We start from the raw sequence: 25,333 nt of genomic DNA, 5'->3' as shown, positions 1-25,333 counted from the left end.
CTGTTGCAGGTAAAGACCTGCTTTAACTCAGTAGTGTGATACAGTTTAACATTAAACTGACAACAAAGGACTTTTTCTTGCATCCTGAATGCTAGAATTCAGTCACTGTTGAAAGATATCGGAACTTCAATCAGCACATAGAACCTAAAATGTCAATGTTATTAGTATCCTCTACTGCAACGATGGCGCATACAATTATCTGCTTTTTCCAAACAATTCAGAGAAAGGAGGATTTTTTTTTGTTCAGTGTTATCTTTATGGATTCAAGTCATTTCTAATTTGGGTTATCTGTGGTTTGTTAAATTTGCTCACATTTAATAACTAATAAACTTTTTGTTAATTCAGGAAAGCCTGCTTAAATTGTTTCCCTTTAACACATAAATTCATTTGGGGCTGAAAGATATATGCAAAGGAATGGATCCTTTTTCAGTTAACCTTGTAACCTACTAAAGAGTTGGATGAATAATGAAGGGAAGCCAGTTCATCCCTTCTCGTCCAGGATCTTAATAGTTTAGGATATCCCATAATGAATCAACGAACCTTCCCCAAGGTCTAATCATAACACAAAGAAGAAACTTTGTCAATTTTATTAATTAAAATACAAAATATTGAATGAAGATAAAGAGCTTGAATTTGATCATGTGGTGTTAAATTTAGAAAGAAAATACTTGAAATGTAGAAATAAGTAGTTTGATGTCATAGCAGGTAACTTTGATACAATTAAAAATTGTCATTGAATGGCGGCAGACATCATTGATACAGTCAAAATATCTGAATGTTATTGCGTGAAGCCATTTTGAGGAAGTTCTACCCACAAATTATTGGGAAATCTTCTAGCTATCTTATGAAATGAATATCTTCATTCATCCCTTCGAAAATGCTTTATTTAAAAAGGAAGGCCAAACTTTAAGTTGAAAAGAACATTTAAAACAGCAGAAACAATGCCAATCTTTATAACAACAAAGATTCAACAACCACACTAATCAAGTAAGAATACAGTAAGACTAGAAAATTTGTGCAATGCAAGGAGAAACTCTTAGCAATATTCTTTCAAATCCACAAATTAGTCATTAACTTCAAGTGTCTATCAACAAATTCACTGGTGTATATTTTCTGGTGGAAGGATTGAAGCTATCCGATCCCTTTTTTGATAGCAGGGTTAATTGGCAGACATGGCATTCACAATTGCTAAGACATCAAACAGCTTCAGCACTGGACACCAAATCAAATGATGAACAGGTTAACATATTTCTTGGTTAAGTGGGAAGAGCATCAGCTCATGTGTTACACAGACAACAGATCAATGAGAAACTAATTATATTTGGCAACCTCATAACTGCTTTTGATCAATATTTCACTAGAAGAATAAATAGTACATTGGCAAGATCATGTTTCAATAGCAGATATCCACTTCCAGGATAGTCCGTTTCATTCATAACCTTTCTATACTAGCTGATCCATGCAACCAAAGGAACCTACAACAAGGACTCCTTTGCAAAGGATCAATATTAGCTTTTTAGATAAACCAGTCACCAAACTAACTAATGCTGGAATGAACAATCCAAATATCATTGGATTTGGAGTCCAGAAAACCGTTCAAGAAGCATTACATTACACAAGTTCCATTAAATGCAAAACACTTTAAAGGAGGTATTGACTATTTAATGTATAAAAGACCATCTGACCAGAGGAGACAGCCTCTTAGCTGAACAACATATCACAAGAGACAACATCAATGTAAAATCCTACGCAATAGGAGATCGGGGAAGATAGTGCCTTACTAATGAGGAAATGACCAAGTTGATAGATGAAGGAAGGGCTGTAGATGTCATATACATGGACTTTAGTAAGGCATTTGATAAGGTTCCCCATGGTAAACTAATGGAGAAGGTGAAGTCACATGGTGTGCAGAGTGTTCCAGCTAGGTGGATAAAGAACTGGTTGAGCTACAGGAGACAGGGAGTAGTAGTTGAAGGGATTTTCTTGAAATGGAGAAAGGTGACCAGTGGTGTTCCACAGGGATCAGTGCTGGGGCCATTGTTGTTTGTGACATACATAAATGATCTGGAAGAGGGCACTGCTGGTATGATCAACAAGTTTGCAGATAACACGAAGATTGGTGGAGTAGTAAAAAGCATAGGGGATTGTCAAAGAATACCAGAGAATATAGATAGCCTGGAGAGTTGGTGGAGAAGCGGCAGATGGAGGTCAATCCAGGCAAATGTGAGGTGATGTATTTTGGGAAGTCTAATTCTAGAGCGAATTATACCGTAAACGGAAGAGCATTGGGAAAAGTTGATGAGCAGAGAGGTCTGGGAGTTCAGGTCTATTGTACCCTGAAGTTTGCTGCACAGGTGGATAGAGTGATCAAGAAAGCATATAGTATGCTTGCCTTCATCAGGCAGTTCATGTTAAAATTGTACAAGACATTGGTTTGGCCGCATTTCGAATACTGTGTACAGTTCTGGTCGCCACATTACCAAATGGATGTGGACGCTTTGGAGAGGGTGCAGAGAAGGTTTACGAGGCTGTTGCCTGTTATGGAAGGTGCTAGCTATGAAGTGTGGTTGAGTAGGTTAAGTTTGCTTTCATTAGAAAAAAGGAGATTGATGGGGGGACCTGACTGAGGTCTACACAATATGAAGGGTATAGACAGGCTATATAGAGATAAGCTTTTTCCCAGGATGAAGGATTCAATAACAAAATGTCACGCTTTCAAGGTGAGAGGTGAAAAGTTTAAGGAGGAGACACGTGGCAATTACTTTACACAGAAAGTAGTAGGTGGTTGGAACGCATTGCCAGCAGAAGTAGTAGAGGCAGGCACAGTAGATTCATTTAAGATGTGTCTGGACAGATGCATGAGTAGGTGAGGAGCAGAGGGATACAGATGCTTAGGAATTTGGTGATAGGTTTAGACAGTGGATTTGGATCGGCTCAGGCTTGGAGGGCCGAACGGCCTGTTCCTGGGCTGTAAAATTTCTTTGTTCTTTGTTCTATATAATGTGACAGTATCTTGTCACTGGTGTGGTTCCAAAATGCCACATCAGCAAATACTAAACTGTCCAGCCTTACACCAACAATGTAATAATTGTAGCAATGGAGGTCACTCCTTGAACATATGTTACAGTCTGCAGAAGATAACAAGAAACAAATTAAATCATTTCCAAACCAACAAGTACATTTTTGTCTAGGAATAGAACCTTAGAAAATAATCCGCTAAGGGATCAAATTCCTTAATATGAAGAATAACAATGCATGGGTAGACCACTTGATTTCTTCCTAGAAGAACTAATAATGGTACCTAATGCTAATAATGGAGCTGAGGAAGTGCAGTCACCTTGGAATTCTCATACAATCTGTCAGTTCTCTTAGCCAGATCAATTGAATCTTGATATCTTGAGATATCACTGTTCACCTCTATCGACAAAACCCTAGCCAGAGAAACAATAGTCAACCTGCTGGGCATACAGGACAGACAACAGGATGTTGAACCTATCAACAAAGACTGCATACTCAAACTACTGGACCTGTGCCTCACAACACACTTCACATTCAACAGCCAAATATATGAACAAATCAACGGCACACCCATAGGCTCACCCATCTCTGGACTCTTAGCAGACGCAATAATGCAAAGATTAGGACAAACAGTCTTACCGCAAATTCAACCAAAACTCTGGGTCAGATATGTGGATGACACCTTTGTAATCATTAAAAACACAGAAATAGAGAACACACACGGGATCATCAACGCCACACTCACAGGAATCTGATTCACTAGAGAGGAAGAAAAGGACAACCAACTCTTATTCCTAGACATGATGGTACAGTGAACACCTAACGGAAAATTCACCACAAAGGTATACAGGAAAGCCATACACACAGACCAAGTCCTGAACTATGAAAGCAACCGCCCCAGCACACACAAAAGAAGTTGCATCAAGGCACTATTCAAAAGGGCCACACACACTGCAGTACACCAGAACTGCAAAAAGAGGAAGAAGAACACCGATACATTGTATTCGCTAAAAACGGATACCCGCGCAATTTCATCAACAGATACCTAAGGGAAAGACAACGGAACGAGCACATGCCGCAAGCCAAAGGACTAGTCACACTACCATACATCAAGAGCATTTCCGAACTGACAGCCAGACTACTGCGACCAATAGCACACAAACCAACATCCACTCTTAGACAACAACTCACCAGAACGAAGGACCTGACACCCAGCATGAGTAAAACCAATGTAGTGTACAAAATCCCATGCAAGGACTGCACAAAACTCTACATAGGACAAACAGGAAGACAGCTAACGATCCGCATCCATGAACACCAACTAGCCACGACCAGCTATCCTTAGTAGCCACATTCGCAGATGACAAGCAATATGAATTCGACTGGGACAACACTACTATTATAGGACAAGCCAAACAGAGAACAGCATGGGAATTCCTAGAGGCATGACACTCATCCACAGATTCAATCAATAAGCACATTGACCTGGACCCAATATACCGACCTCTGCAACAGACAGCTGGAACTGACAACCGGAAGCGGCAGAGACAAACCACTACAAATGCCGGAGGAAAGACCACAGAAGTGCCCAAGCACTGAGGGTGTCACCTAGACAGGGGACGAAACGTCTGCAACTCAAATTCCCAGCTCGGCGAACAGAACCACAACAACGAGCACACGAGCTACAAATCTTCTCACAAATCTTGAGCTATTGCATAGAATAAAAACAAATTCACCTCCATTACCTGAAATTTTTGTATGCCTGATCTTAGATTTTTCTGATCTACCTATCAAAACAGATGAATCAAAACAAAGACTTGGGGAGGGGTAGGATAGATAATAAAAATATGTACAATAAATGTTGTACAGTAAATCAAAGTAACTCATTGAGAATGTATCTCCTAATCAATATGAGAATGTCTCTGTTAATCAATGTTTATGATAGGAAGTGAAAAACTTGAGGAAAGATGTTGTATAAGGGCTTTGGAACCCTAGATCAACCTTGCAATAACATCAGGAAGCTGCAAATTACTGAGAGTAATTACCACAGTGTGGGTAGGTTTAGAACATTCTGGAAGGAACACTCAGGGCATACTAGAGTGTGACTCTGATATAAAAGCACAAACAGCACATGAACGTGAACATATGAAAAGGTAATTTATAGCTTACTTAATATTATGATAAGACCAGATCTTGGTATATCTACGGTTATTACATATGCAATATTTAGTGTTAGTGTATAATGTGTAGTGCTACTTTGAAGTCATAAACCTAAAACAGACCTTGGCTTTGCCTTTACTTCTGCAGCTATTTGAAGAACACATGCTCATAGTTTGGTATCAAACCATGGGATAAAAGAGGCCTGGAAAGTTTGGAGACTGGCTGAAGAAGTGGACTTGCTCAAAATGGGTATAGGATTGAGGGCTGTAAAGGGAGATGAAGATTGAAGCTCATGTTAGAAATCTGCTATGATTGAAGAATGGGTATGTACCTGGTTCATGGGCAAGGCAATAAGTAAGTGAAAAGGAATTTACCTTGTGCATCCAAAAGTGTTTTTGTTCCTTAAGATTCAAGGTTTCCTGAAACCTGTGGAAACCAGCTGCCATAATGCAATTTGAAATTGTGAATCATTTCATTGGCTAACCCATTTCCTGGGAATGGGTTGGCATGGGCCCCAGCTATGCCTGCCTCTTCGTAGGATATGTGGAACAGTCCATCTTCCGCAACTACACTGGCACCACCCCCCACCTTTTCCTCCGCTACATCGATGACTGTATCGGCGCTGCCTCGTGCTCCCACGAGGAGGTTGAACAGTTCATCAACTTTACTAACACCTTCCATCCCGACCTGAAATTCACCTGGACTGTCTCAGACTCCTCCCTCCCCTTCCTAGACCTTTCCATTTCTATCTCGGGCGACCGACTCAACACAGACATCTATTATAAACCGACTGACTCCCACAGCTACCTGGACTACACCTCCTCCCACCCTGCCCCCTGTAAAAACGCCATCCCATATTCCCAATTCCTTCGTCTCCGCCGCATCTGCTCCCAGGAGGACCAATTCCAACACCGCACAACCCAGATGGCCTCCTTCTTCAAGGACCGCAGATTCCCCCCAGACGTGATCGACGATGCCCTCCACCGCATCTCCTCCACTTCCCGCTCCTCCGCCCTTGAGCCCCGCTCCTCCAACCGCCACCAAGACAGAACCCCACTGGTTCTCACCTACCACCCCACCAACCTGCGCATACAACGTATTATCCGCCGCCATTTCCGCCACCTCCAAACGGACCCCACCACCAAGGATATATTTCCCTCCCCTCCCCTATCAGCGTTCCGCAAGGACCACTCCCTTCGTGACTCCCTTGTCAGATCCACACCCCCCACCAACCCAACCTCCACCCCCGGCACCTTCCCCTGCAACCGCAGGAAATGTAAAACTTGCGCCCACACCTCCACACTCACTTCCCTCCAAGGCCCCAAGGGATCCTTCCATATCCGCCACAAGTTCACCTGTACCTCCACACACATCATCTATTGCATCCGCTGCACCCGATGTGGCCTCCTCTATATTGGTGAGACAGGCCGCTTACTTGCGGAACGCTTCAGAGAACACCTCTGGGCCGCCCGAACCAACCAACCCAATCACCCCGTGGCTCAACACTTTAACTCCCCCTCCCACTCCACCGAGGACATGCAGGTCCTTGGACTCCTCCACCGGCAGAACACAACTACACGACGGCTGGAGGAGGAGCGCCTCATCTTCCGCCTGGGAACCCTCCAACCACAAGGTATGAATTCAGATTTCTCCAGCTTCCTCATTTCCCCTCCCCCCACCTTGTCTCAGTCGGTTCCCTCAACTCAGCACCGCCCTCCTAACCTGCAATCCTCTTCCTGACCTCTCCGCCCCCACCCCACTCCGGCCTATCACCCTCACCTTGACCTCCTTCCACCTATCCCACCTCCATCGCCCCTCCCCCTAGTCCCTCCTCCCTACCTTTTATCTCAGCCGGCTTGGCTCTCTCTCTCTTATTCCTGATGAAGGGCTTATGCTCGAAACGTCGAATTCTCTATTCCTGAGATGCTGCCTAACCTGCTGTGCTTTGACCAGCAACACATTTGCAGCTTGGTTACCCAATGTCAACTCTCACTCTCGCTCACCTTCCTCCCATCTTCACCAAAACTGGAAGTAGGTCATTTGGAAATATAGATTTCAGGTTTAATTTTCTATCCAACACAAATCCGCATGTTTTGGGGGATCCAATTTGACCTTATGTTCAAATGTGAAAAAAAAAAGAATAAGTGTTTTTATTATAATGTGGACTATGTGGTGCTGGAAAAGCACAGCAGGTCAGGCAGCATCTGAGGAGCAGGAAAATCGACATTTCGGGCAAAAGCCCTTCATCAGCCCTTTGCCTAATATCTGGTGCCTGTCAACATTGCAGCTTATAGCACTCCAAAAAAGAAGAATGATATATATAAACAGAAACCGAAACTGCAACTTAATAAACTAATAATTTATACATCAACCTCACATACCTACAATATCAGCATGTTTCCTCAAATTTCTTTTTTCCCTCTGGGAACAGATTGATTGGTTTCTGATAACATTCATACAGTCAATGATAACACTTTTGCTGAAAACTTATTTCACGCTTCCATTACATTTTGGGAGCAATAAACATACCTTGCTTTGTTTTCACGCATATTCCTAATTTTGAATTTTTCACCATGGTGGATCATTTATTTGGATCTGTTACGTTAGTCCCTTTAACAACCTTAGAAAGTTTGATCAGGTCCCAATTCTAAAATAAAAGCTGTTAGTTTTGTTTTGGATTTTTGCCTCACATGAAATTGCTGGTATGTTGGATTCCCACTCTTGCTTACCTCTGGACTATTTCAAGCAAAAAAGACCTTTGCAAAACCTACACTATAAAGGAACATTGATTTTTCTCCTTCTCTGTCTCTTGCTACTGATTGCATTGAAAATATTCCTCCCATTCAATCTAATTTATTGGATTGAATTGCATTTCCACAACTAACTTATGATTCTGCTCCTTTTCTAGGGGAAAGTGAGGACTACAGATGTTGGACAGCAGAGCTGAAAATGTGTTGCTGGAAAAGCGCAGCAGGTCAGGCAGCATCCAAGGAGCAGGAGAATCGACATTTCGGGCATGAGCTCTTCTTCAGTAGGAGGGTTGGAGGGTTCCCAGGCGGAAGATGAGGCGCTCCTCCTCCAGCCGTCGTGTAGTTGTGTTCTGCCGGTGGAGGAGTCCAAGGACCTGCATGTCCTCGGTGGAGTGGGAGGGAGAGTTAAAGTGTTGAGCCACGGGGTGATTGGGTTGGTTGGTTCGGGCGGCCCGGAGGTGTTCTCTGAAGCGTTCCGCAAGTAAGCGGCCTGTCTCACCAATATAGAGGAGGCCACATCGGGTGCAGCAGATGCAATAGATGATGTGTGTGGAGGTACAGGTGAACTTGTGGCGGATATGGAAGGATCCCTTGGGGCCTTGGAGGGAAGTGAGTGTGGAGGTGTGGGCGCAAGTTTTACATTTCCTGCGGTTGGAGGGGAAGGTGCCGGGGGTGGAGGTTGGGTTGGTGGGGGGTGTGGATCTGACGAGGGAGTCAAGACAGAACCCCACTGGTTCTCACCTACCACCCCACCAACCTCCGCATACAACGTATCATCCGCCGCCATTTCCGCCACCTCCAAACGGACCCCACCACCAAGGATATATTTCCCTCCCCTCCCCTATCAGCGTTCCGCAAGGACCACTCCCTTCGTGACTCCCTCGTCAGCATCTCAGGAATATCCGCCACAAGTTCACCTGTACCTCCACACACATCATCTATTGCATCTGCTGCACCCGATGTGGCCTCCTCTATATTGGTGAGACAGGCCGCTTACTTGCGGAACGCTTCAGAGAACACCTCTGGGCCGCCCAAACCAACCAACCCAATCACCCCGTGGCTCAACACTTTAACTCTCCCTCCCACTCCACCGAGGACATGCAGGTCCTTGGACTCCTCCACCGGCAGAACACAACTACACGACGGCTGGAGGAGGAGCGCCTCATCTTCCGCCTGGGAACCCTCCAACCACAAGGTATGAATTCAGATTTCTCCAGTTTCCTCATTTCCCCTCCCCCCACCTTGTCTCAGTCGGTTCCCTCAACTCAGCACCGCCCTCCTAACCTGCAATCCTCTTCCTGACCTGTCCGCCCCCACCCCACTCCAGCCTATCACCCTCACCTTGACCTCCTTCCACCTATCCCACCTCCATCGCCCTCCCCCTAGTCCCTCCTCCCTACCTTTTATCTTAGCCTGCTTGGCTCTCTCTCTCTTATTCCTGATGAAGGGCTTATGCTCGAAACGTCGAATTCTCTATTCCTGAGATGCTGCCTGGCCTGCTGTGCTTTGACCAGCAACACATTTGCAGCTGTGATCTCCAGCATCTGCAGACCTCATTTTTTACTTGAAGTTAAGAGACAGAGGATGGTGGTAGAGGACTGATTTTCAGACTGGAGGCCTGTGACCAGCAGGATCAGTGTCATTTATATAAATAGTTTGAATGTGAATGTAGGAAATATGGTTAGTAAGTTTGCAGATGATACCAAAATAGGTGAGATAGTGGACAATGAAGAAGATTATTCTGGAGTACTACAGGACCTTGATCAGATGGGCCAATGGGAGATAAGTATGAGATGTTGCACTTTGGTAAGGCTAACTAGGGCAGGTCTCACACAATTAATGGTAGGGCCGTGGAGAGTGCGTCGAACAAAGAGATCTAAGGATGCAGGTTTATTGTTCCTTGAAAGTGGAGTCGCAGGTAGACAGGGTGGTGAAGAAGGCGTTTGGCATGCTTGCCTTCATTGGTCACAACATTGAGTACAGGAGTTGGGTTGGCATGTTACGGCTATACAGGGCATTGGTGAGGCCAATTTTAGAATACTGTGTACAAGTCTGGTTATCCTTCTATAGGAAGCATGTTGTTAAACTTGAGAGAGTGCAGAAAAAATTACAAGGATGTTGTCAGGACTGGAGGGTTTGAGTTATAGGGCAAGGCAGGATTAGCTGGGGTTTTTCCCTGGAATATCAGAAGCTGAGGGGTGACCTTATAGAAGGTTATAAAATCATGAGGGTCCTGGATAGAGTGAACAGCCAAGGCCTTTTTCATTGGATGGAGGAATCCAAAACTGGAAGTCATTGGTTTAAGGTGAGAGGGGAAAGATTTAAAAAAGACCCAAGGGAAAACTTTTTCATGCAGAAGGTGGTGTGTGTATGGATTGAGCTCCCAGAGGATGCGGTCGAGATGGGTACAATTAAAGCATTTAAAAGGCATCTGAATGGCGATGTGAACAGGAAGGGTTTAGCAGGATATGGGCCAAAATGTTGGCAAATAGGACGACGTCAGATTGGGATCCCTGGTTGGCATAGACAAGTTGGGCTGAAGGGTCTGTTTCTGTCCTATATGACTCAATGGCATCACCCAATCATTTTTTCCTCTATTCTTTCGTGGGCTGCAGATGTCACTGGCAAGGCCAGAATTTGTTGCCTATCCCAAATTGACTTTTGACTGAGTGGCTTGTTATGTAATTTCAGAGAATAGCTATTGCAGGTTAGGAGTGACTTGCAACCCAGACTGCAACCCAGTCCTACCAAGTGAGACAGAGGCCCACCTGCACGTGGTTTACATCCAATACTCCCGAAGTGGTCTTCTCTACATCGGTGAGATCAAATGCAAACTCAGGGCATGTTTCATCGAGCATCTCACCTGGATCCGCAAGGGCCGACCTGACTTCCCAGTCATTGCCCATTTTAATTCCCCTTCCCACTCCCTTTTTGACATGATCATCCTCAGACTCGTCCATTGCCACAATGAATCAGACTGCAAGTTGGAGGAACAACACCTCATCTTCTACCTGGACAGCCTACAGCCCACAGGACTCAACAATTTCAAATAACATCCCTGTCCCATCCCCTGACTCCAACCCTTCCCCCTCCCTTTCATTCCTCTGACCGACCCTTCCTTCCTGCTCCCAACTGGATTCATTCCTACCATCGACCAACCAGGTTGTACCCACCCACCCGTGTTCACCTATCAATATCTCACCATTCTGACCCTCTCCCCATCTAGAACCCTCACCCACTTTTATCTGCAGCTCCCCCTTCCCCCACCTCCATTCCTGAAGAAGGGTTATACCTGAAACATCAACTTCTTCACCTCCTGATACTATCTGGCTTGTTGTGTTCCTCCAGCCTCTTTCATGTCCACAATGATTGTGTTCCTGGCAAGGGCGTCATCAGAAAAAGCCTTATGAGAGCCATGAGAACACTCGGACACCCCATCAGCAACCCATGTGACATTTTCAATCAACAACACATTACTGCCATCCAGGTTGTGACAGATACTTGGTTTAAAAAGGCCAAACCTTACGTTAACAGACTGATGTAGACTGTTGGAAGTGTGCTTACAAATTATTGTGACCAAACTTTGGCAATCAGAGTTGTTTATTGGATTGCATATATTGTGTACAGAGATGTCTTTGTAAATGTATTAGAGAAAGATATTTTGCATATTGAGTCCAAATAACTTGACATCATTTTCTGTGATTTCACCAGCTTCTGTGTTTTCGTAAACCTCTCCACAATGAGTCATTTCAGTATTTCTCATTATTAACATGTTTACATTTTCCTATCATTAACAGTCTTATAATCATAATGAAAATGGACAATCAATATTCATCTTTCATTATTTGACTTCAATGTCTGAAACACTCATGGACTTAAAATTGTTTTCAAAGAAAGCACACTGCTAAACTAGCTGCTGTGATTATCAAACAAGCCCAGGCCATCCAAATGGAATAAAAAAAAGTAGGTGCTTCAAATTATCATTTTAATCCATAAGCACTGAAACTCAACAAGGTGTGAAGAAAGTTGCATCACTTGTTTACTCGGACATGCATAATAATTTCACATATTAGAGATGAAAGGTTACCTGTAGAGTGTTCTGTTTGAAAAATGTTATGTGATTAAACTAGAAATATATAAATGACCCATATTTCATTGCTTTGCATTGAGTAACAAAAGGGAGCTAAAACAAAACGGACTGAGCATTGATGGAGATGGAAAGCTCCTCTCTTCCCTCTCAATCTCAGCAAAACCAACTGCAATTAAAGAAAAACACAACTTGGAAAACCTCTCTTGACTGAAAATTTCAGCTTTTCTGCAAGCTTCTCTAATCTTAAGGAAACAGCCAAAAAGCTAAATAATTGGAAATCAGGTTTGTACATTTGCAAATTAAAGGCTCTAAAAAAATCTGTAAACTGCAACTTCTTTTATCTTGCTGTCTGTACTGGATACCCGTTCTTCCCCAACTTCTTTGGAAGCACATTACCTCTGTTTTTCTTAGCTGGTGATGTTCTTAAAAGAGAAGAGAATGCAACAACAAAAGCACATAAAAAAGGTATTTGTCACAAATGACAGAGGGGTTTATAAAATAAAGAGTGGTGAACCTTTCTCACCGGTTCACAACAATATATTTACATTTTCCATTGTTAACATGAGAACATTTCTACTTATTAACCTGAATCTCTCACCCCTCTCCAGCAAATCCCTTTTGATATTTCTGGCTTCGATGAACAGTCATTGCAGAGATTTGACCAGCTGCCCTGATCAGAAGAGGTGTTGACTGAATTGTTATCCTCCTGCAGAGGGGTATGTGAATCCTCTAGCACAGCAGTCTGGTTGGGCTCTTAGTTATTGGGTAATTAACTCAACCCTTTTTGGGATGGGTATCAATTTGGACCTGGTTTACCCAAGGACACCACAGTCCCTTCCCATGAGGTGCAAACATATGTATGGATAGCGTGTACAGAGAGGAGGTCACAACACAAGTTAGTGGCAAATAGTAAATGGGTGACCATCAGGAACTTCAGGAGAAGTAGGCAGGTGGTGCAAGAATCACCAGGTGCCATGTACTAACTGATTTTCCATTCTGGAGAGTGATAAGAGCAACAGTTTCATGGACAAGTGCAGCAAGAGCCAAGTCTATATCAACACAACAGACCCAACTGCACAGGAAGGAAGGGCCAGTATCAACTGGAAATTCTTTAGTTAGGGAAGCAAACAGATTAATCATTGTGGCTCCAGGATGCTATGTTGCCTCCTTGCTGCTAGGATCATGGACATCTCAGAACAGTTGTGAAATACTCTTCAGAGGGAGGGCAAACAGCCAGAGGACATTGTTCACATAGTTACTAAAAGCATAGGTAGGAAGAGGGATGCAATCCTACAATCAGAATTTATGAAGCAAGGCAGAAACAAGAACCTACAAAGTAGCAATCTCCAGGTTACTTCCAATGCCAAGTGCAAGTGGGTACAAATAAAGACGATCAGACAGATGAATGCGTCCCTGGAAAGATGGTGAAACAGGCAGAGCCTGAGATACCTGGCACACTAGGACTGGCTGTGGAGGATATGGCTGGAGGCGTGTGGTGCTGGGAAAACAGCATCCGAGGAGCAGAAAAAATAATGTTCCAGGCAAAAACCCTTCATCAGGAGGAGATGGCTTCTGCACAAACCCAATGCATTGTACCTGAAAAGAGCAGGGACTGAGTTTCTTGAGGGTCATTTTGCAAATCCTATTGGGGAAGGTTTAAGGTGTGAGAACAAGGAGAAAATATTACAGAGTAATATCAGTGTGCACAAAATGCAGGAACAGATAGATAACATGGAAATATTGTACAATAAGCTAATAAATGGAGTTGGACGGAGGAAAGAATAAATGAAGTCAGAGTTACATTGTATGCATGTAAATGCACACAGTCTAATTAATATCAATAGGGAGTTACAGGCACAGGTGACCATGTGACATTATGATGCGATAGTGATAATGGAGAAACTGCTCAAGAATGGACAGGACTGAGTGTTAAGTATTCTGGGTTTCAAGTTGTTCATAAAACATAGGTCAGGGATAAAAAAGAAGAGTGCTGGAGTTTTTGATTAAGAATTGGAGTGCAGTGCTGGAGAAAAAAGGATGTCGCAGAGGGTTTAAGGATAGAATTTGATTGGATGTAAGGAACAGAAAGGAGGTCATTATATTACACTGTGTAATTTATGAACAGTGGCTAGTGAGAAACAAAACCACAAGGAGATTATAGATAGGAGGAAACATCTTTCAGTATTTAGAATGGGGGATTTAATTACCTGAATATGGACTGAAATAGTGTTATTACAAAGGGCAGTAAGGGGCAAGCATTCATAGAATCTACTCAGAAGAATGTACTGCAGCAACACATGCCTGGTCCAGCAAAAGAGCTATATTCAGAATAAGATGGGCCAAGTAGATGAAACCTCAATGGGGAAAAAATTAGGGGACTGTGATCATTGTATTGTAAGATTCAAGGTGTTTGTGAAAAATGACAATGGCCAGTTCGGAGCATAAATAATTAACTGGTGGAGAACCAATTTCAAGGAGGCTAGAATGGACCCGGACCAGATAGTCTCAGACCAAAGGTTGGTGGAAGAAAAAATCGATGAGCAATGGAAATCTTCAAAGATGAGATTGAATTTTCACAGTCAAGACATATGCCCTGAAAAGGAAAGATTGGACAAACAATCCAGAGCTTGCGGAATGATGGAGGAGTTAGAAATTCACTTGAAGATGAAAAAGATGAGAGGTGTCAGGAATGCAATTGAGAACCAAGTTGAGTAAAAATAGTTCAGAAGGGAGGTTAAAAAGCAAATAAGAGATGCAAAGAGAGATTATGTTAAAAGCTTGGCAGCTAACATAAAGTATCAGGGTCGCAACACTAACTCTTAGGGAACTTGACTACAAGTCATTCTCTAGCCCGAAAAATATCTATTAGCCATTACTCTCTGTATCATACAGCCAGTTTTGTATCAAAATTGCTATTGTCCTTTTATTCCATTAACATACATTTTCTCATAAGTCTATTATATGACTTTTGAAAATCCATGTGCACCATGCAAATCACATTGGTGGCATCAACTGTCTTTGTTGCTTTTTCAAAAATATCAAACAAGTAATTGCGATGTGATGCTGGTGTTTCCAAATTAACCCATATTTTTTCCATATAACTATTAATTCTCCCGGAACAGTTATTTCTTGAAGTTTTCCTTCTTACTGAAGTTAAACTGACTTGTCTATAGTTGCTGAGCTAATCATCGCAAACTTGTTTTAATCTCGGATGTTAAGTAATTCTGCAGCCTTCTGGCATCACCCGAGTCTCAGGAAAATTTAAAGATTGTTGGCCATGCCTCTGCAATTTCTGCTCTCACTTGTTTCAATAACCTAGATGCACCTCATCTGGCCCCAGGGCCTTATCAAATTTAAATACTGACAGTTTACTCAATATTTCCTTCTTATCAATCTTGAACCCCTCTGTTGACTGACTTTTCCCATCTGTCACCATGGCCATGTAGGTAAAGATAGGTGTAAAATATTTATTTGTCATTTCTACACTGTCTTTTGCTTCTACTTGTAATCCTCTTTTAGGTCCCTAATCCACCTACTTCCTTAACATTTCTTTTGCTGCATTTATGAGCTAGCTCTCTAGCTCATTAATAAAAAACTTTGCTTAATAATTCCATCCCCTTGTTGTGGAATAGTTAACATGTCCCTCTACCTTCAGTTGGATGTCTCCTAGATCTTGAGGACAAATGGTTGATGGTTGGATTCTTCAACCACCGTGCTGTTTTCATAAATAACAAACACTGGTGTTCTGCTTAAAACGTGTTGTGGCTATTATTTAGAATACATGCATTCCAGAAGTTGTCCTTTGGTATCTCCTATCTCTGTTTATGACAGAACAGTTCTCAGAACACTGGGGTTATTTCCTGCTGTTAACCAGATGTTGGATATTGGCAGCTGCTGCTTCCTGGTTCTGTCTTTTGGTCTGTATGCTTGGATTCCTACTGATGATGGACCACACCTTTTCAATCCTTGGAACCCTGAAGACTTTCAATCTCCGAGAGTCAATGCCTGGGTCAGGCCCTCCATGTAACACCTTATCTCAGTATATGGGCTTTTATCCAAGACAGGATTAAATTTATGTCACAATGCGACAGGAGATCATTTAAACTGTCTATTGCAATTTATGTCCTAGTTTGTTAATCTTCACCTGAGTCTATCTGTTTGGTCTCTTTTCATCTCTGTTGATTTTCCTTCCCATTTAGCAAAATTATGATTAGGCAAGAACTTGGAATGTGGAATAAAATATGGGGAAATGTGAAGTTATGCACTTTTGCAGGAAGATTAGAGGGAATAAATATTATTTCAATAGAGAAAGGCTGCAGAAAGTTCCAAAACAGATGGATTTGCGAATTCCCATCCATGGATCACAAAATGCGAGCATTAAAATTCAACAGGTTCTATACAAAGCAAATGATATATTGGCCTTTAATTAGAAACAAAGAAACTTTGAAAACAGGAACAGGATTAAGCCATCTCTACTCTCTGAGCCTGTTCCACTGTTCAACATGATCATGGCTAATCATCCAATTCAGTACCCTGCTCCCGATTTTGCCCCATGATCTTTATTCCCTTTAGTCCTAAGAACTATACCTATTTCCTTCTTGAAAATATTCCACGTTTTGGCCTAAACCACTTTCTGTGGCAGAGAATTCCACAGGCTCACACTCTCTACATGAAGGAATTTCTCCTCACCTCAAACCTAAATGGTCTACCCCATATTCTGAGGCTATGATCATTGGTCCTGGATTCCCTCTCATCAGGCACATGTTTCCTGTATTCACTCTGTTTGGTCCTGTCAGAATTTTATAGGTTTCTATGAGATGCCCACACGTTCTTTTAAGCTCCAGTGAAAGATAATCCGAACTGATCCAGTCTCTCTTCAGACATCAATCCTGTCATCTGGTAAACCTTTGTTGCCTTCCCTCCATTGCCAGAAAACACTTTATCAGATATGGAAACCAAAATTATAAAACGGTACTCAGTCCAAAGGTGAATTGAGTTTATGTTGGATGTGTTGCTTATGCTCACAACTTTAATGTCATCATGGAACAGGTAGCATATGAGACTTTTGGGATAGCCAAAACAGAGGAGGATTCTCCATAATCCCTCACAGTTGTCAGTACTGACTCCCTTTGTGAGGTCAAAGAAGGCCACGTACAAGGTTCTGTGCTGTACTCTGCATTTCCCTTGTAGTTACCGCACAGTACAGATCATGCTCACTGTATCCCCAGAGGGCAGAATCCACATTGTGACTCTGGAAGCAGCTCTTCAGTCACATGGAAGAGGCGATTGAGGAGACTCATGTGATAACTTGGGTTGCAGTTGTTACAGTGGTCATGAAGATGGTCATGAAGGCATCATTGAGATTTCTTGGCATGCTATCCTCTTTCCAGCTAAGAGAACTGAAGGCCTGTATTCGTTCTAAAAGTGTTTTTCTGCCAAATTTCAGTGAATAGACAGGCAGGGGGCTGAAAGAACACAGCAGGCCAGGCAGCATCAAGAGGTGGGGAAGTCGACACTTTGGTGTAACCTCGCTTCAGGGCCGAAGAAAAGTTACACCCGAAATGTTGACTTCTCCACTTCCTGATGCTGCCTGGCTTGCTGTGTTCTTCCAGCCTCCTGCCTGTCAACCTTGGATTCCAGCATCGGCAGTCTTTTTTTGTCTCTCACCATATTTCAGTGAATATCATGATATTGAAAAATCCAACAAGCATTTATGATAACTCATTAATACATACAAATATTGCATGTGCATTGTCTGGGTTAAAGTTTAGCAATGGACATATTCAGAGCATCATTCTTCCATTAGCATGTCGTGCTTCAAGTGATCCCAAAAAACAGGCATTTGAGGCCTTTATACCTCAGATACAGTGATGATATCATGTGCATGTCTCTTAAAGATACTGACTGTAAGACATAACACAATTGAGCACAACTGATCGCGCAAAAAAAAGAAACGCCCTTCTCCCAGAATGGCTGCTAAGGTTAATAATTGCATGTAATATTGGCCATCTCATTGGAAGTGATGGCTCTCCAGAGACAATGTTGTAAAGATTTCACCCTTTATTCATATGAATAAATGTTGTACATTTTTTTTGTTTAAATTAATAAAACATAAGATTATGGCAAAGAAGGAACCATATTCATGTTTCCAAAAATTCTGATGAGGCCATTGTGTCCATCTTAAAGTATTGTTTAAAAACATTACTTGGCATTTTTCTCTTTCCATCTTTATGTTGGCAGCTCCCAAATCAGCTGGTGGACCTGTTGGTTTGGGAATGCTAAAGTATGCTGTGTTGGGTTGGGACTTAAAAATGCTTCCCATATCAGTTTCCCAAATAAAAATTCTGCCAAAAGATTGGACCTGACTTTACATTTTAACAAACATTTTAAAGCTCACATGAAGACTTAGCCCGCAAGTATCAAAGGCTATCTCATATCTCAGCAAGGATCTCTTAAAACATTAGGTGAAATAAAATTAGTGAGAAAGGAAGGCTCAATGCTGACAATCAAAGTGCAGACTCAAAACAGCTACTTTTTGCAGTGTTTCCTGCAGTGCTATTGTATGGTTCCACTCCAGTGACATGATGAATGGGAACATGGGGTTGGAGGCAATATTCCCATTCCAGATATCTCTGCAGGGGTAAGTCATTGTAAAGAGCATATTCACAAGTTGACAGTTTTAAAGCAGAAAACATTGGAATAAGCAAAGACTGAAAGACAACGGTGTTGTAAAGATTGTACCTTTAATATTGTTTTGGTCAGTTCAAATGAATAAATTTCCTTAATAACATTTTTATGTTTAAACTCAGTGAAGCATAAAATTAAGGCACGGATGGAATGATATTCAGATTTCCAAAAATTCTGATGGCAACTGTCAAAACCAAACAATAACAGATTTAACCATGTGTGAGACTATTGTGCACTCATCAACATGTGCAAAACTGACATTATTAGCTTTGGAACAGACCTCACTCAAGCCTTTTTTTAATTGACATCTGATGAAAATAATGAATTGATTTTGTATCTGGCTTATTATACTGACCCTCATGCATAAAGTCTTTTATAAAATTTGCCTTTTTAACTTCTTTCAAATGTGATAGGAAATGTATCTGATTAACAGCAAACTTGCTGCACGAAGACAGTGTGGTGGAATGGTGAACCATTTATACACAGTCACCTTGGAAATATTCTTTGAAATGCAAGAGCTATTTGTGGGAAAGCAAAGATTGCTCAGATATATACAGATTAAAAACTCTGAAAGCTTTATTAACTTATTATTTTTGAATGTATCATAATAACCAAATTCAACATTCCATGTCAACTTGTCACTATAGAATATGTTTTATGTATTGTACAGTATTTTATTTTACCTGCAGCTATTGATAACACTTATAGAGAAAGAACGTTTCAGATAATTTTGCTTTTAGACCTTGTCCTGTGGTAAACAAATTATTATGATTTACTCAGAAATGTTTCCGTCTGAAAAGAATTGAGTTGAAACATATAAAACTCTTATAGGTCTTGACAAGGTGGATGCTGAGTTGTTGTTTTCCTTAACTGGAGGACCTAGAGCTAAGACCAGGCACTAAGAGTATCAAAGGTTCTGGAGATACAGCAGAACAGTGGATTTTTAAAAAGTCTTTCATGAGATTACTCCACACCAATTGTCCATCTATTGCCCATCCCTAATTGTCCCTTACTGAAGTGAGCTATCTCCATGAACATATAAGGTACACCCAGAGTATTATGTAAGGGAGTTCCAGGAATTTGACTCCGTAGATTTGAAGTAACTGTAATATAATGTGAATGTCGTGTGCATCTTGAAAGGGAAATTGAAGGTAGTTGTTTTCCTGTGTATCTGCTCCCCTTTTTCTTTTGGATGGTGGAGGTCATGGATTTGGAATTGAGGGAGAAGATGAGCTATGATCTTACTGGAACAGGCCTGAAGGGCAGCAGTGACTATTCTTCCCTTCTAACTCTGTGTTCCTAATTGAGTCAATGCCTTGGCTTTTGTTCTGACACTTCAGTCCATTTGTCACAGCACATAACTCAGATGGAAGGTGTCCCCTGGAGACTGAGATCCACTACTCCACAAGCCGTCACAAAGGTACAAATTGATAAGTTGAAGATAGAAACAGTGACCATATAGAAAATGGCGCCCAGCGTGTCGGGTAAAATGGTCAATGTTTGTGGGGCATTGGCTGTACTGACCGACATGCTGAGCGAGACACAAACTGCTAACACTGCAACATGTAAGGTTCCCTAAAAGAAGTCCGAATAAACAAGTCCATAGTACACCCACCAAGTCAAGGGGCAGTCACCAGAACAATGCTGATATCTGAATGTTTAACTTTAGAAGAATGCTGATGTCTTAACTAAAGAAAATGTTGATAGCTTATCTTCAGAAAAATGCTAATGTCTTAACTTGAGGTAATGCTGACGTCTGTATGTCGGACTTAGAACATTCCTGATGTGTACGTTTACATTTAAGTATAACTTGATTAACATACTTTGTGATAACCCCATGACACGGGATTCTGCCTTGTGTGAGAAGTTATGTATAAATATGACAACTTTCCCAATTGAGAGCGAGAGACCACTGTCTAGCATCCGGCGTGGGCTAGAGTAGATCTGCTCCCAAGCTTATTTGTTTACGTGTATACTGGCAATCTTGAATAAAAACAGTACTGTTGACTCTATTAATCAAGTGGTGGTTCTCTGTTCTCGGACAGGCGTTCACAAGAAGCCAGCAAGCTCAGGCTGAGCTTCCACATTTTGGTGGCAGCGGTGGGATCCCAACGGAAGGCGGCTCCTGGTGACGGTTGAACAGGATACGGTCTTGCCGAGGCGAGGTGGACACGTCCCAACTAGGACGTGAGTATACCGTTTGGGACTCGCGACTAGTGTCTCCCCAAGCCAGGGGCGGACCTGGATCCAACTCACCGCAGCAGGAACTGCTACCGGACGGGATCCAGAACGAACCCGTGAACAGCTTTTGAAAGGAACCACCGTCCAAGCGTTGGGAGCGCTATAGAAGGTAGGAAATTTTAAAAAGCGCTGGGAGCGCGGGTAGAAATAAGAGTAGTTAGATACGTACGGGTTTAAAGTCCCTTGGGGTTTGAGTCCCCATAAAAGCACCATAGTACGTCTGTGTGGGAAGGTTTAAAGTCCTTTGAGCAGAATCTCATAAAAGCACCGCCCACAAGGTTTAGGGAACTTTTAGGGAACATTACGGGACAGTTCATGGATAAATGTGAGGATCCGGGATCATTAATTGTAACAGTCTGCGCAGAATATCCTGAGGATGCGCAGTCACTCAGGAAATTGTCAGGATGGCTAACATAAAAATTGGGACCCAACGAATGGCCTGTAGGGGGTACGTGGAAATTGGAGATTGTAGAGAGAGCTACGGAGTTAGTATGGAAAAAGGGAACAGGGGAAAAGAAGGGTAAGAAAATTATGGCCAAACTAAGAAATGCATGCTTAAGAAAGAAAGAGGAAGCTAAAAAACAACACGAGCAGAATGTTTACAACAGTTGGTTACATAATGCTACCAAAAGGGGGTTAAGTGTCACCAAGGATGGGCTTCCTTTGACCCTCCATGAGCTCAAGGTTGCATGTGCAAAATTTGATGAAAATACTAACGAGAACAAACGGTTGGCCAACCAAGCGGTGGAGACGGCATTGTCAGACCTGAGGCAGGGTGTAGGATGGGAAGATAAGGGAAGTAGTTCCAAGAACATGGAATCCCATCCCCAACCCCCTTCACCAGGCACAACACCCCTGAAGGCACGTAGTGAAAGAAGTTTTACCCCAAGCACAGGGAAAAAGGGATATCGGCCTCCACCTCATTATGAACCCGAACGGCAATTGCCCTACCCTTGGACAAAGGAGGCTGACGATAACAGTTCAGAGACAGAAGAACCCTCAGGCCACATGTTCCCTAGGCGTACTGTTCCTAATCCTCAAGCTGGACGGGTAATAGTCCCCGCCCAGCCGAACGCTAACCCTCCTGTCGCTGCGGTTCGTCTCCCCCCTACCTTAGAAATTTTTACGCCATGGAAACCGCAGGAAGTTTTGGCACTGACTATGAATCTCCCTGACAAAGATAGGGACCCACAAAAATGGTGTGAATCAGTGGAAAGTATTTGGCAGGCTTACGGGGCAGTGGGAGAAGATATCTGGAACTTTTTGAGGGTTGTGTTTATTGGTTGTAAATGGACAAAATTTTTGGAAATTTTAAATATGCCCCCTGGTGCTAACAGTTGGACTGCCTTTACAGCACAACACCCGAACCAACCACAGCAGGAACAGGAAATTAAGGGAGCAATGCGGCAGGTCCTCAGAAAACCGGTTGACTTAGCAAAAATCATTGATCTAAAACCAAAAAAGGGGGAGGGCGCTGATGAATACCTACAAAGGTTTAATGAAATTTATGGTACATATTCTGGGGACCTTCTTTTCCCTTGGGAGCGGGAGCTGTCTCACAACAGTATAATAGTCTCTTGATGAGCACTCTGCCTAAACCCACACAAGATAGATGGAAAACTAACAACTTAAATTGGATCAATTCCTCACAGGGTGATACAGCTAGGGCAATTAAAGCATTATGGGGTGAGGGTGACGGTCCCAAGGCCGAGAAACCTATTAAATCTGAATTTGCTGTACGGGAAAGTGATCAAAATACCATGGCCCCCTTGCGACAACCTCCCGCCCCTCCCCAGCAGACCCAGCAGCAAGGGCTGTGGAGATTACCCGGTCCCCAGCTGCACTCTGACAATAGAGGCTATCAGCTGGAACCGGATTTTTATGTCCCAGGCTGGCAAAACCAAAAGGGCGAGTTCCACGCGATGCAGCACCCAAATGGTCCAGCTAGGAGTGGTCCTTATACACCATGTCCCCCTGACTGGCGTGACCAGGCATGGACTCCTAACTTCTGGAACTCGGGTTATCCTGGTAAGCCCCAGGCAATTCTGTTCACAAATAACTCTAAAGGGGAGGGTTGCTTTAACTGTGGACATCCTAGCCATTGGAGACGAGATTGCCCTAGACAGCCAAGAGGTCGAAGCATCAGAGGAAGAACAGGCAGGTGTGCTATAGGCACACACAGAGGTGGGTATGGTAATCACAATCCGTTCCGTGACATACCACCACCCCAACCGCCCCCACAACAATGACCTACTGAGACATTGCCTGTCTTTTCCCAACACCCCCTACCGGAGCCCGTTGTAACCCTATTAATTGAAGGTACCCCTGAACGCTTTTTGGTTGACACAGAGGCATGCGCATCCTCACTAGTAAGGACCCACTATCCTTGCGGTGACAAGATTCAACATTTGAAAGGTTTTGAGGGCAAGTCTGTGCCTTACCAAATTACCAAACCATTGAAAGTTAGCTGGGAAAACGAGGAATGGGAGCATGAATTTGTGATTAACCCCCACATTGGCATCAATATCTTGGGACGAGACATTCTGGGTGGTCTTGGGGTGGTCATCACCTGCACCCCAGAGGAAATCCGCTTGATACAGAAAGGCCAGTACTCCCTCCTAAATCTGGCACGCTTTTGGGCGCTCTTCCCTGAATCTGACAGTGAACTCCAGACCCCTTATCGTTACCCCCCTCATGTAACGCTCTGTTCTGATAAGTCAGGAGTTGACCAGAGAAAGGAGGAGAAGTTTGAATCCTTGTTAGGTAATCAGTATACATTTATGCGATTGGCTAAAGTTAATGGGAAACAGGGTACGTTTTAGTACATTTGGGTGCCACCAGAACTTTGGAACCAAGAGCCCGATACTGCCCCACATCAAACTATCTTAGTTCAAAAGGGATATGCAGCAAAGGACTTAGGACCCATGGTAGCACAGGCTGTAGCCTTGTCAGATTCGAATGTAATTGGGTATCAGGACTTAAGAGACGGCCTTTCTATCATCTACCTCGACCATCCTGAACCGGTATTGTCCACGCTACGGCAGCATGAAGGTGGTTACAGCCAGGTTGAGATTGACCCTGCGGTTTGGGCCACCGACAAGTACTGTGTGGGTTTGGCGAAGGGAGTTGCCCCTGTCAGTGTCATGTTAAGGCCAGGAGCACGGATCCCCAGTGTCAAGCAATACCCTATCAAGAGTCAAGCCGTGGCCCCTCTACGTGGCCTAATTGATCATCTACTGGCTCAGGGAGTTTTGGTCGAGTGTCAATCGCAAGCCAATACCCCTATCCTTCCCGTGACTAAACCAGGTAAACCTGGCGAGTATCGCTTAGTTCAGGATCTCCGTGAAATTAACAAAATCGTGGTGCCCTTGCACCCTATTGTCCCTAATCCTGCCACCATACTTGCGGCAATCCCTCCAGAGGCCTGTGTGTTCTCCTTGATAGACCTACAAAATGCTTATTTTGCTATTCCCCTAGCCCCTGACAGCCAATATTTGTTTGCCTTTACCTTTTTAGGCCAGCGATATACATGGACGAGACTACCACAGGGATTTTGTGATTCCCCCACAATATTTTCTCAGATTCTCCAAAGGCAATTAGACCAGATCCAGTTGCCTTGTCGATCCACCCTGGTACAATACGTGGACGACTTTTTACTTGCCAGCCCTGATGCCCTGTCTAATGAAAAGGACACTAAGCATCTCCTCAACAAACTGGCTGAGTTGGGTTATGTAGTTAACTATGGTAAGGTCGTCGTCAGCCAACGTAAAATTAAGTTCCTGGGGGTGGAAATTTCAGCACATGAGCGTAGGTTGGCCCCGGATAGAATTGGTCCGATTGTCAATACTCCGGCCCCTACCACGGCTAAGCAGATGAGACGGTTTTTGGGATTAATTAACTTCTGCAGACAATGGATTCCTAACATTGCCCCCTTAGCAAAGGTTCTCACCCCCTTTACCACTGAACGACAGCCTTTCACTCTATCCGACGATGCACTTGAGGCATTTAACCAGTTGAAACAGGCGCTAACCAATGCTCCTGCTTTAGGGAGACCCCTCTACGATAGGCCTTTTCAGCTTTTTGTGGCCACTACCGTGGGCTGCGCGGTTGCGGTTTTGACGCAGGACCATGGAGGTTCCCGCAGACCGGTGGCATATTTTTCTACTAAGTTGGATCCTGTGATTAGTGGTCAGCCTCATTGTATTCAACAACTGGCTGCCACGTATTTGATGGTGTTGGCTGCAGCAAACACCACACTCCAACAACCGGTCACTGTTTTTAGTCCTCATGCAGTATTTTCTATGTTGGGCCAAATGCAGACGCAACACCTGACATCTGCCCGCCAGTCTCGCTATGAAATCTTCCTTTTAGGGAACCCCTTGTTGAC

The sequence above is a fragment of the Hemiscyllium ocellatum genome, chromosome 3, assembly GCF_020745735.1.
Source record: "Hemiscyllium ocellatum isolate sHemOce1 chromosome 3, sHemOce1.pat.X.cur, whole genome shotgun sequence".
Lineage (NCBI taxonomy): Eukaryota > Metazoa > Chordata > Chondrichthyes > Orectolobiformes > Hemiscylliidae > Hemiscyllium > Hemiscyllium ocellatum.
The sequence above is the reverse complement of the archived record's forward strand: the minus strand, read 5'-3'. Positions refer to the sequence as shown.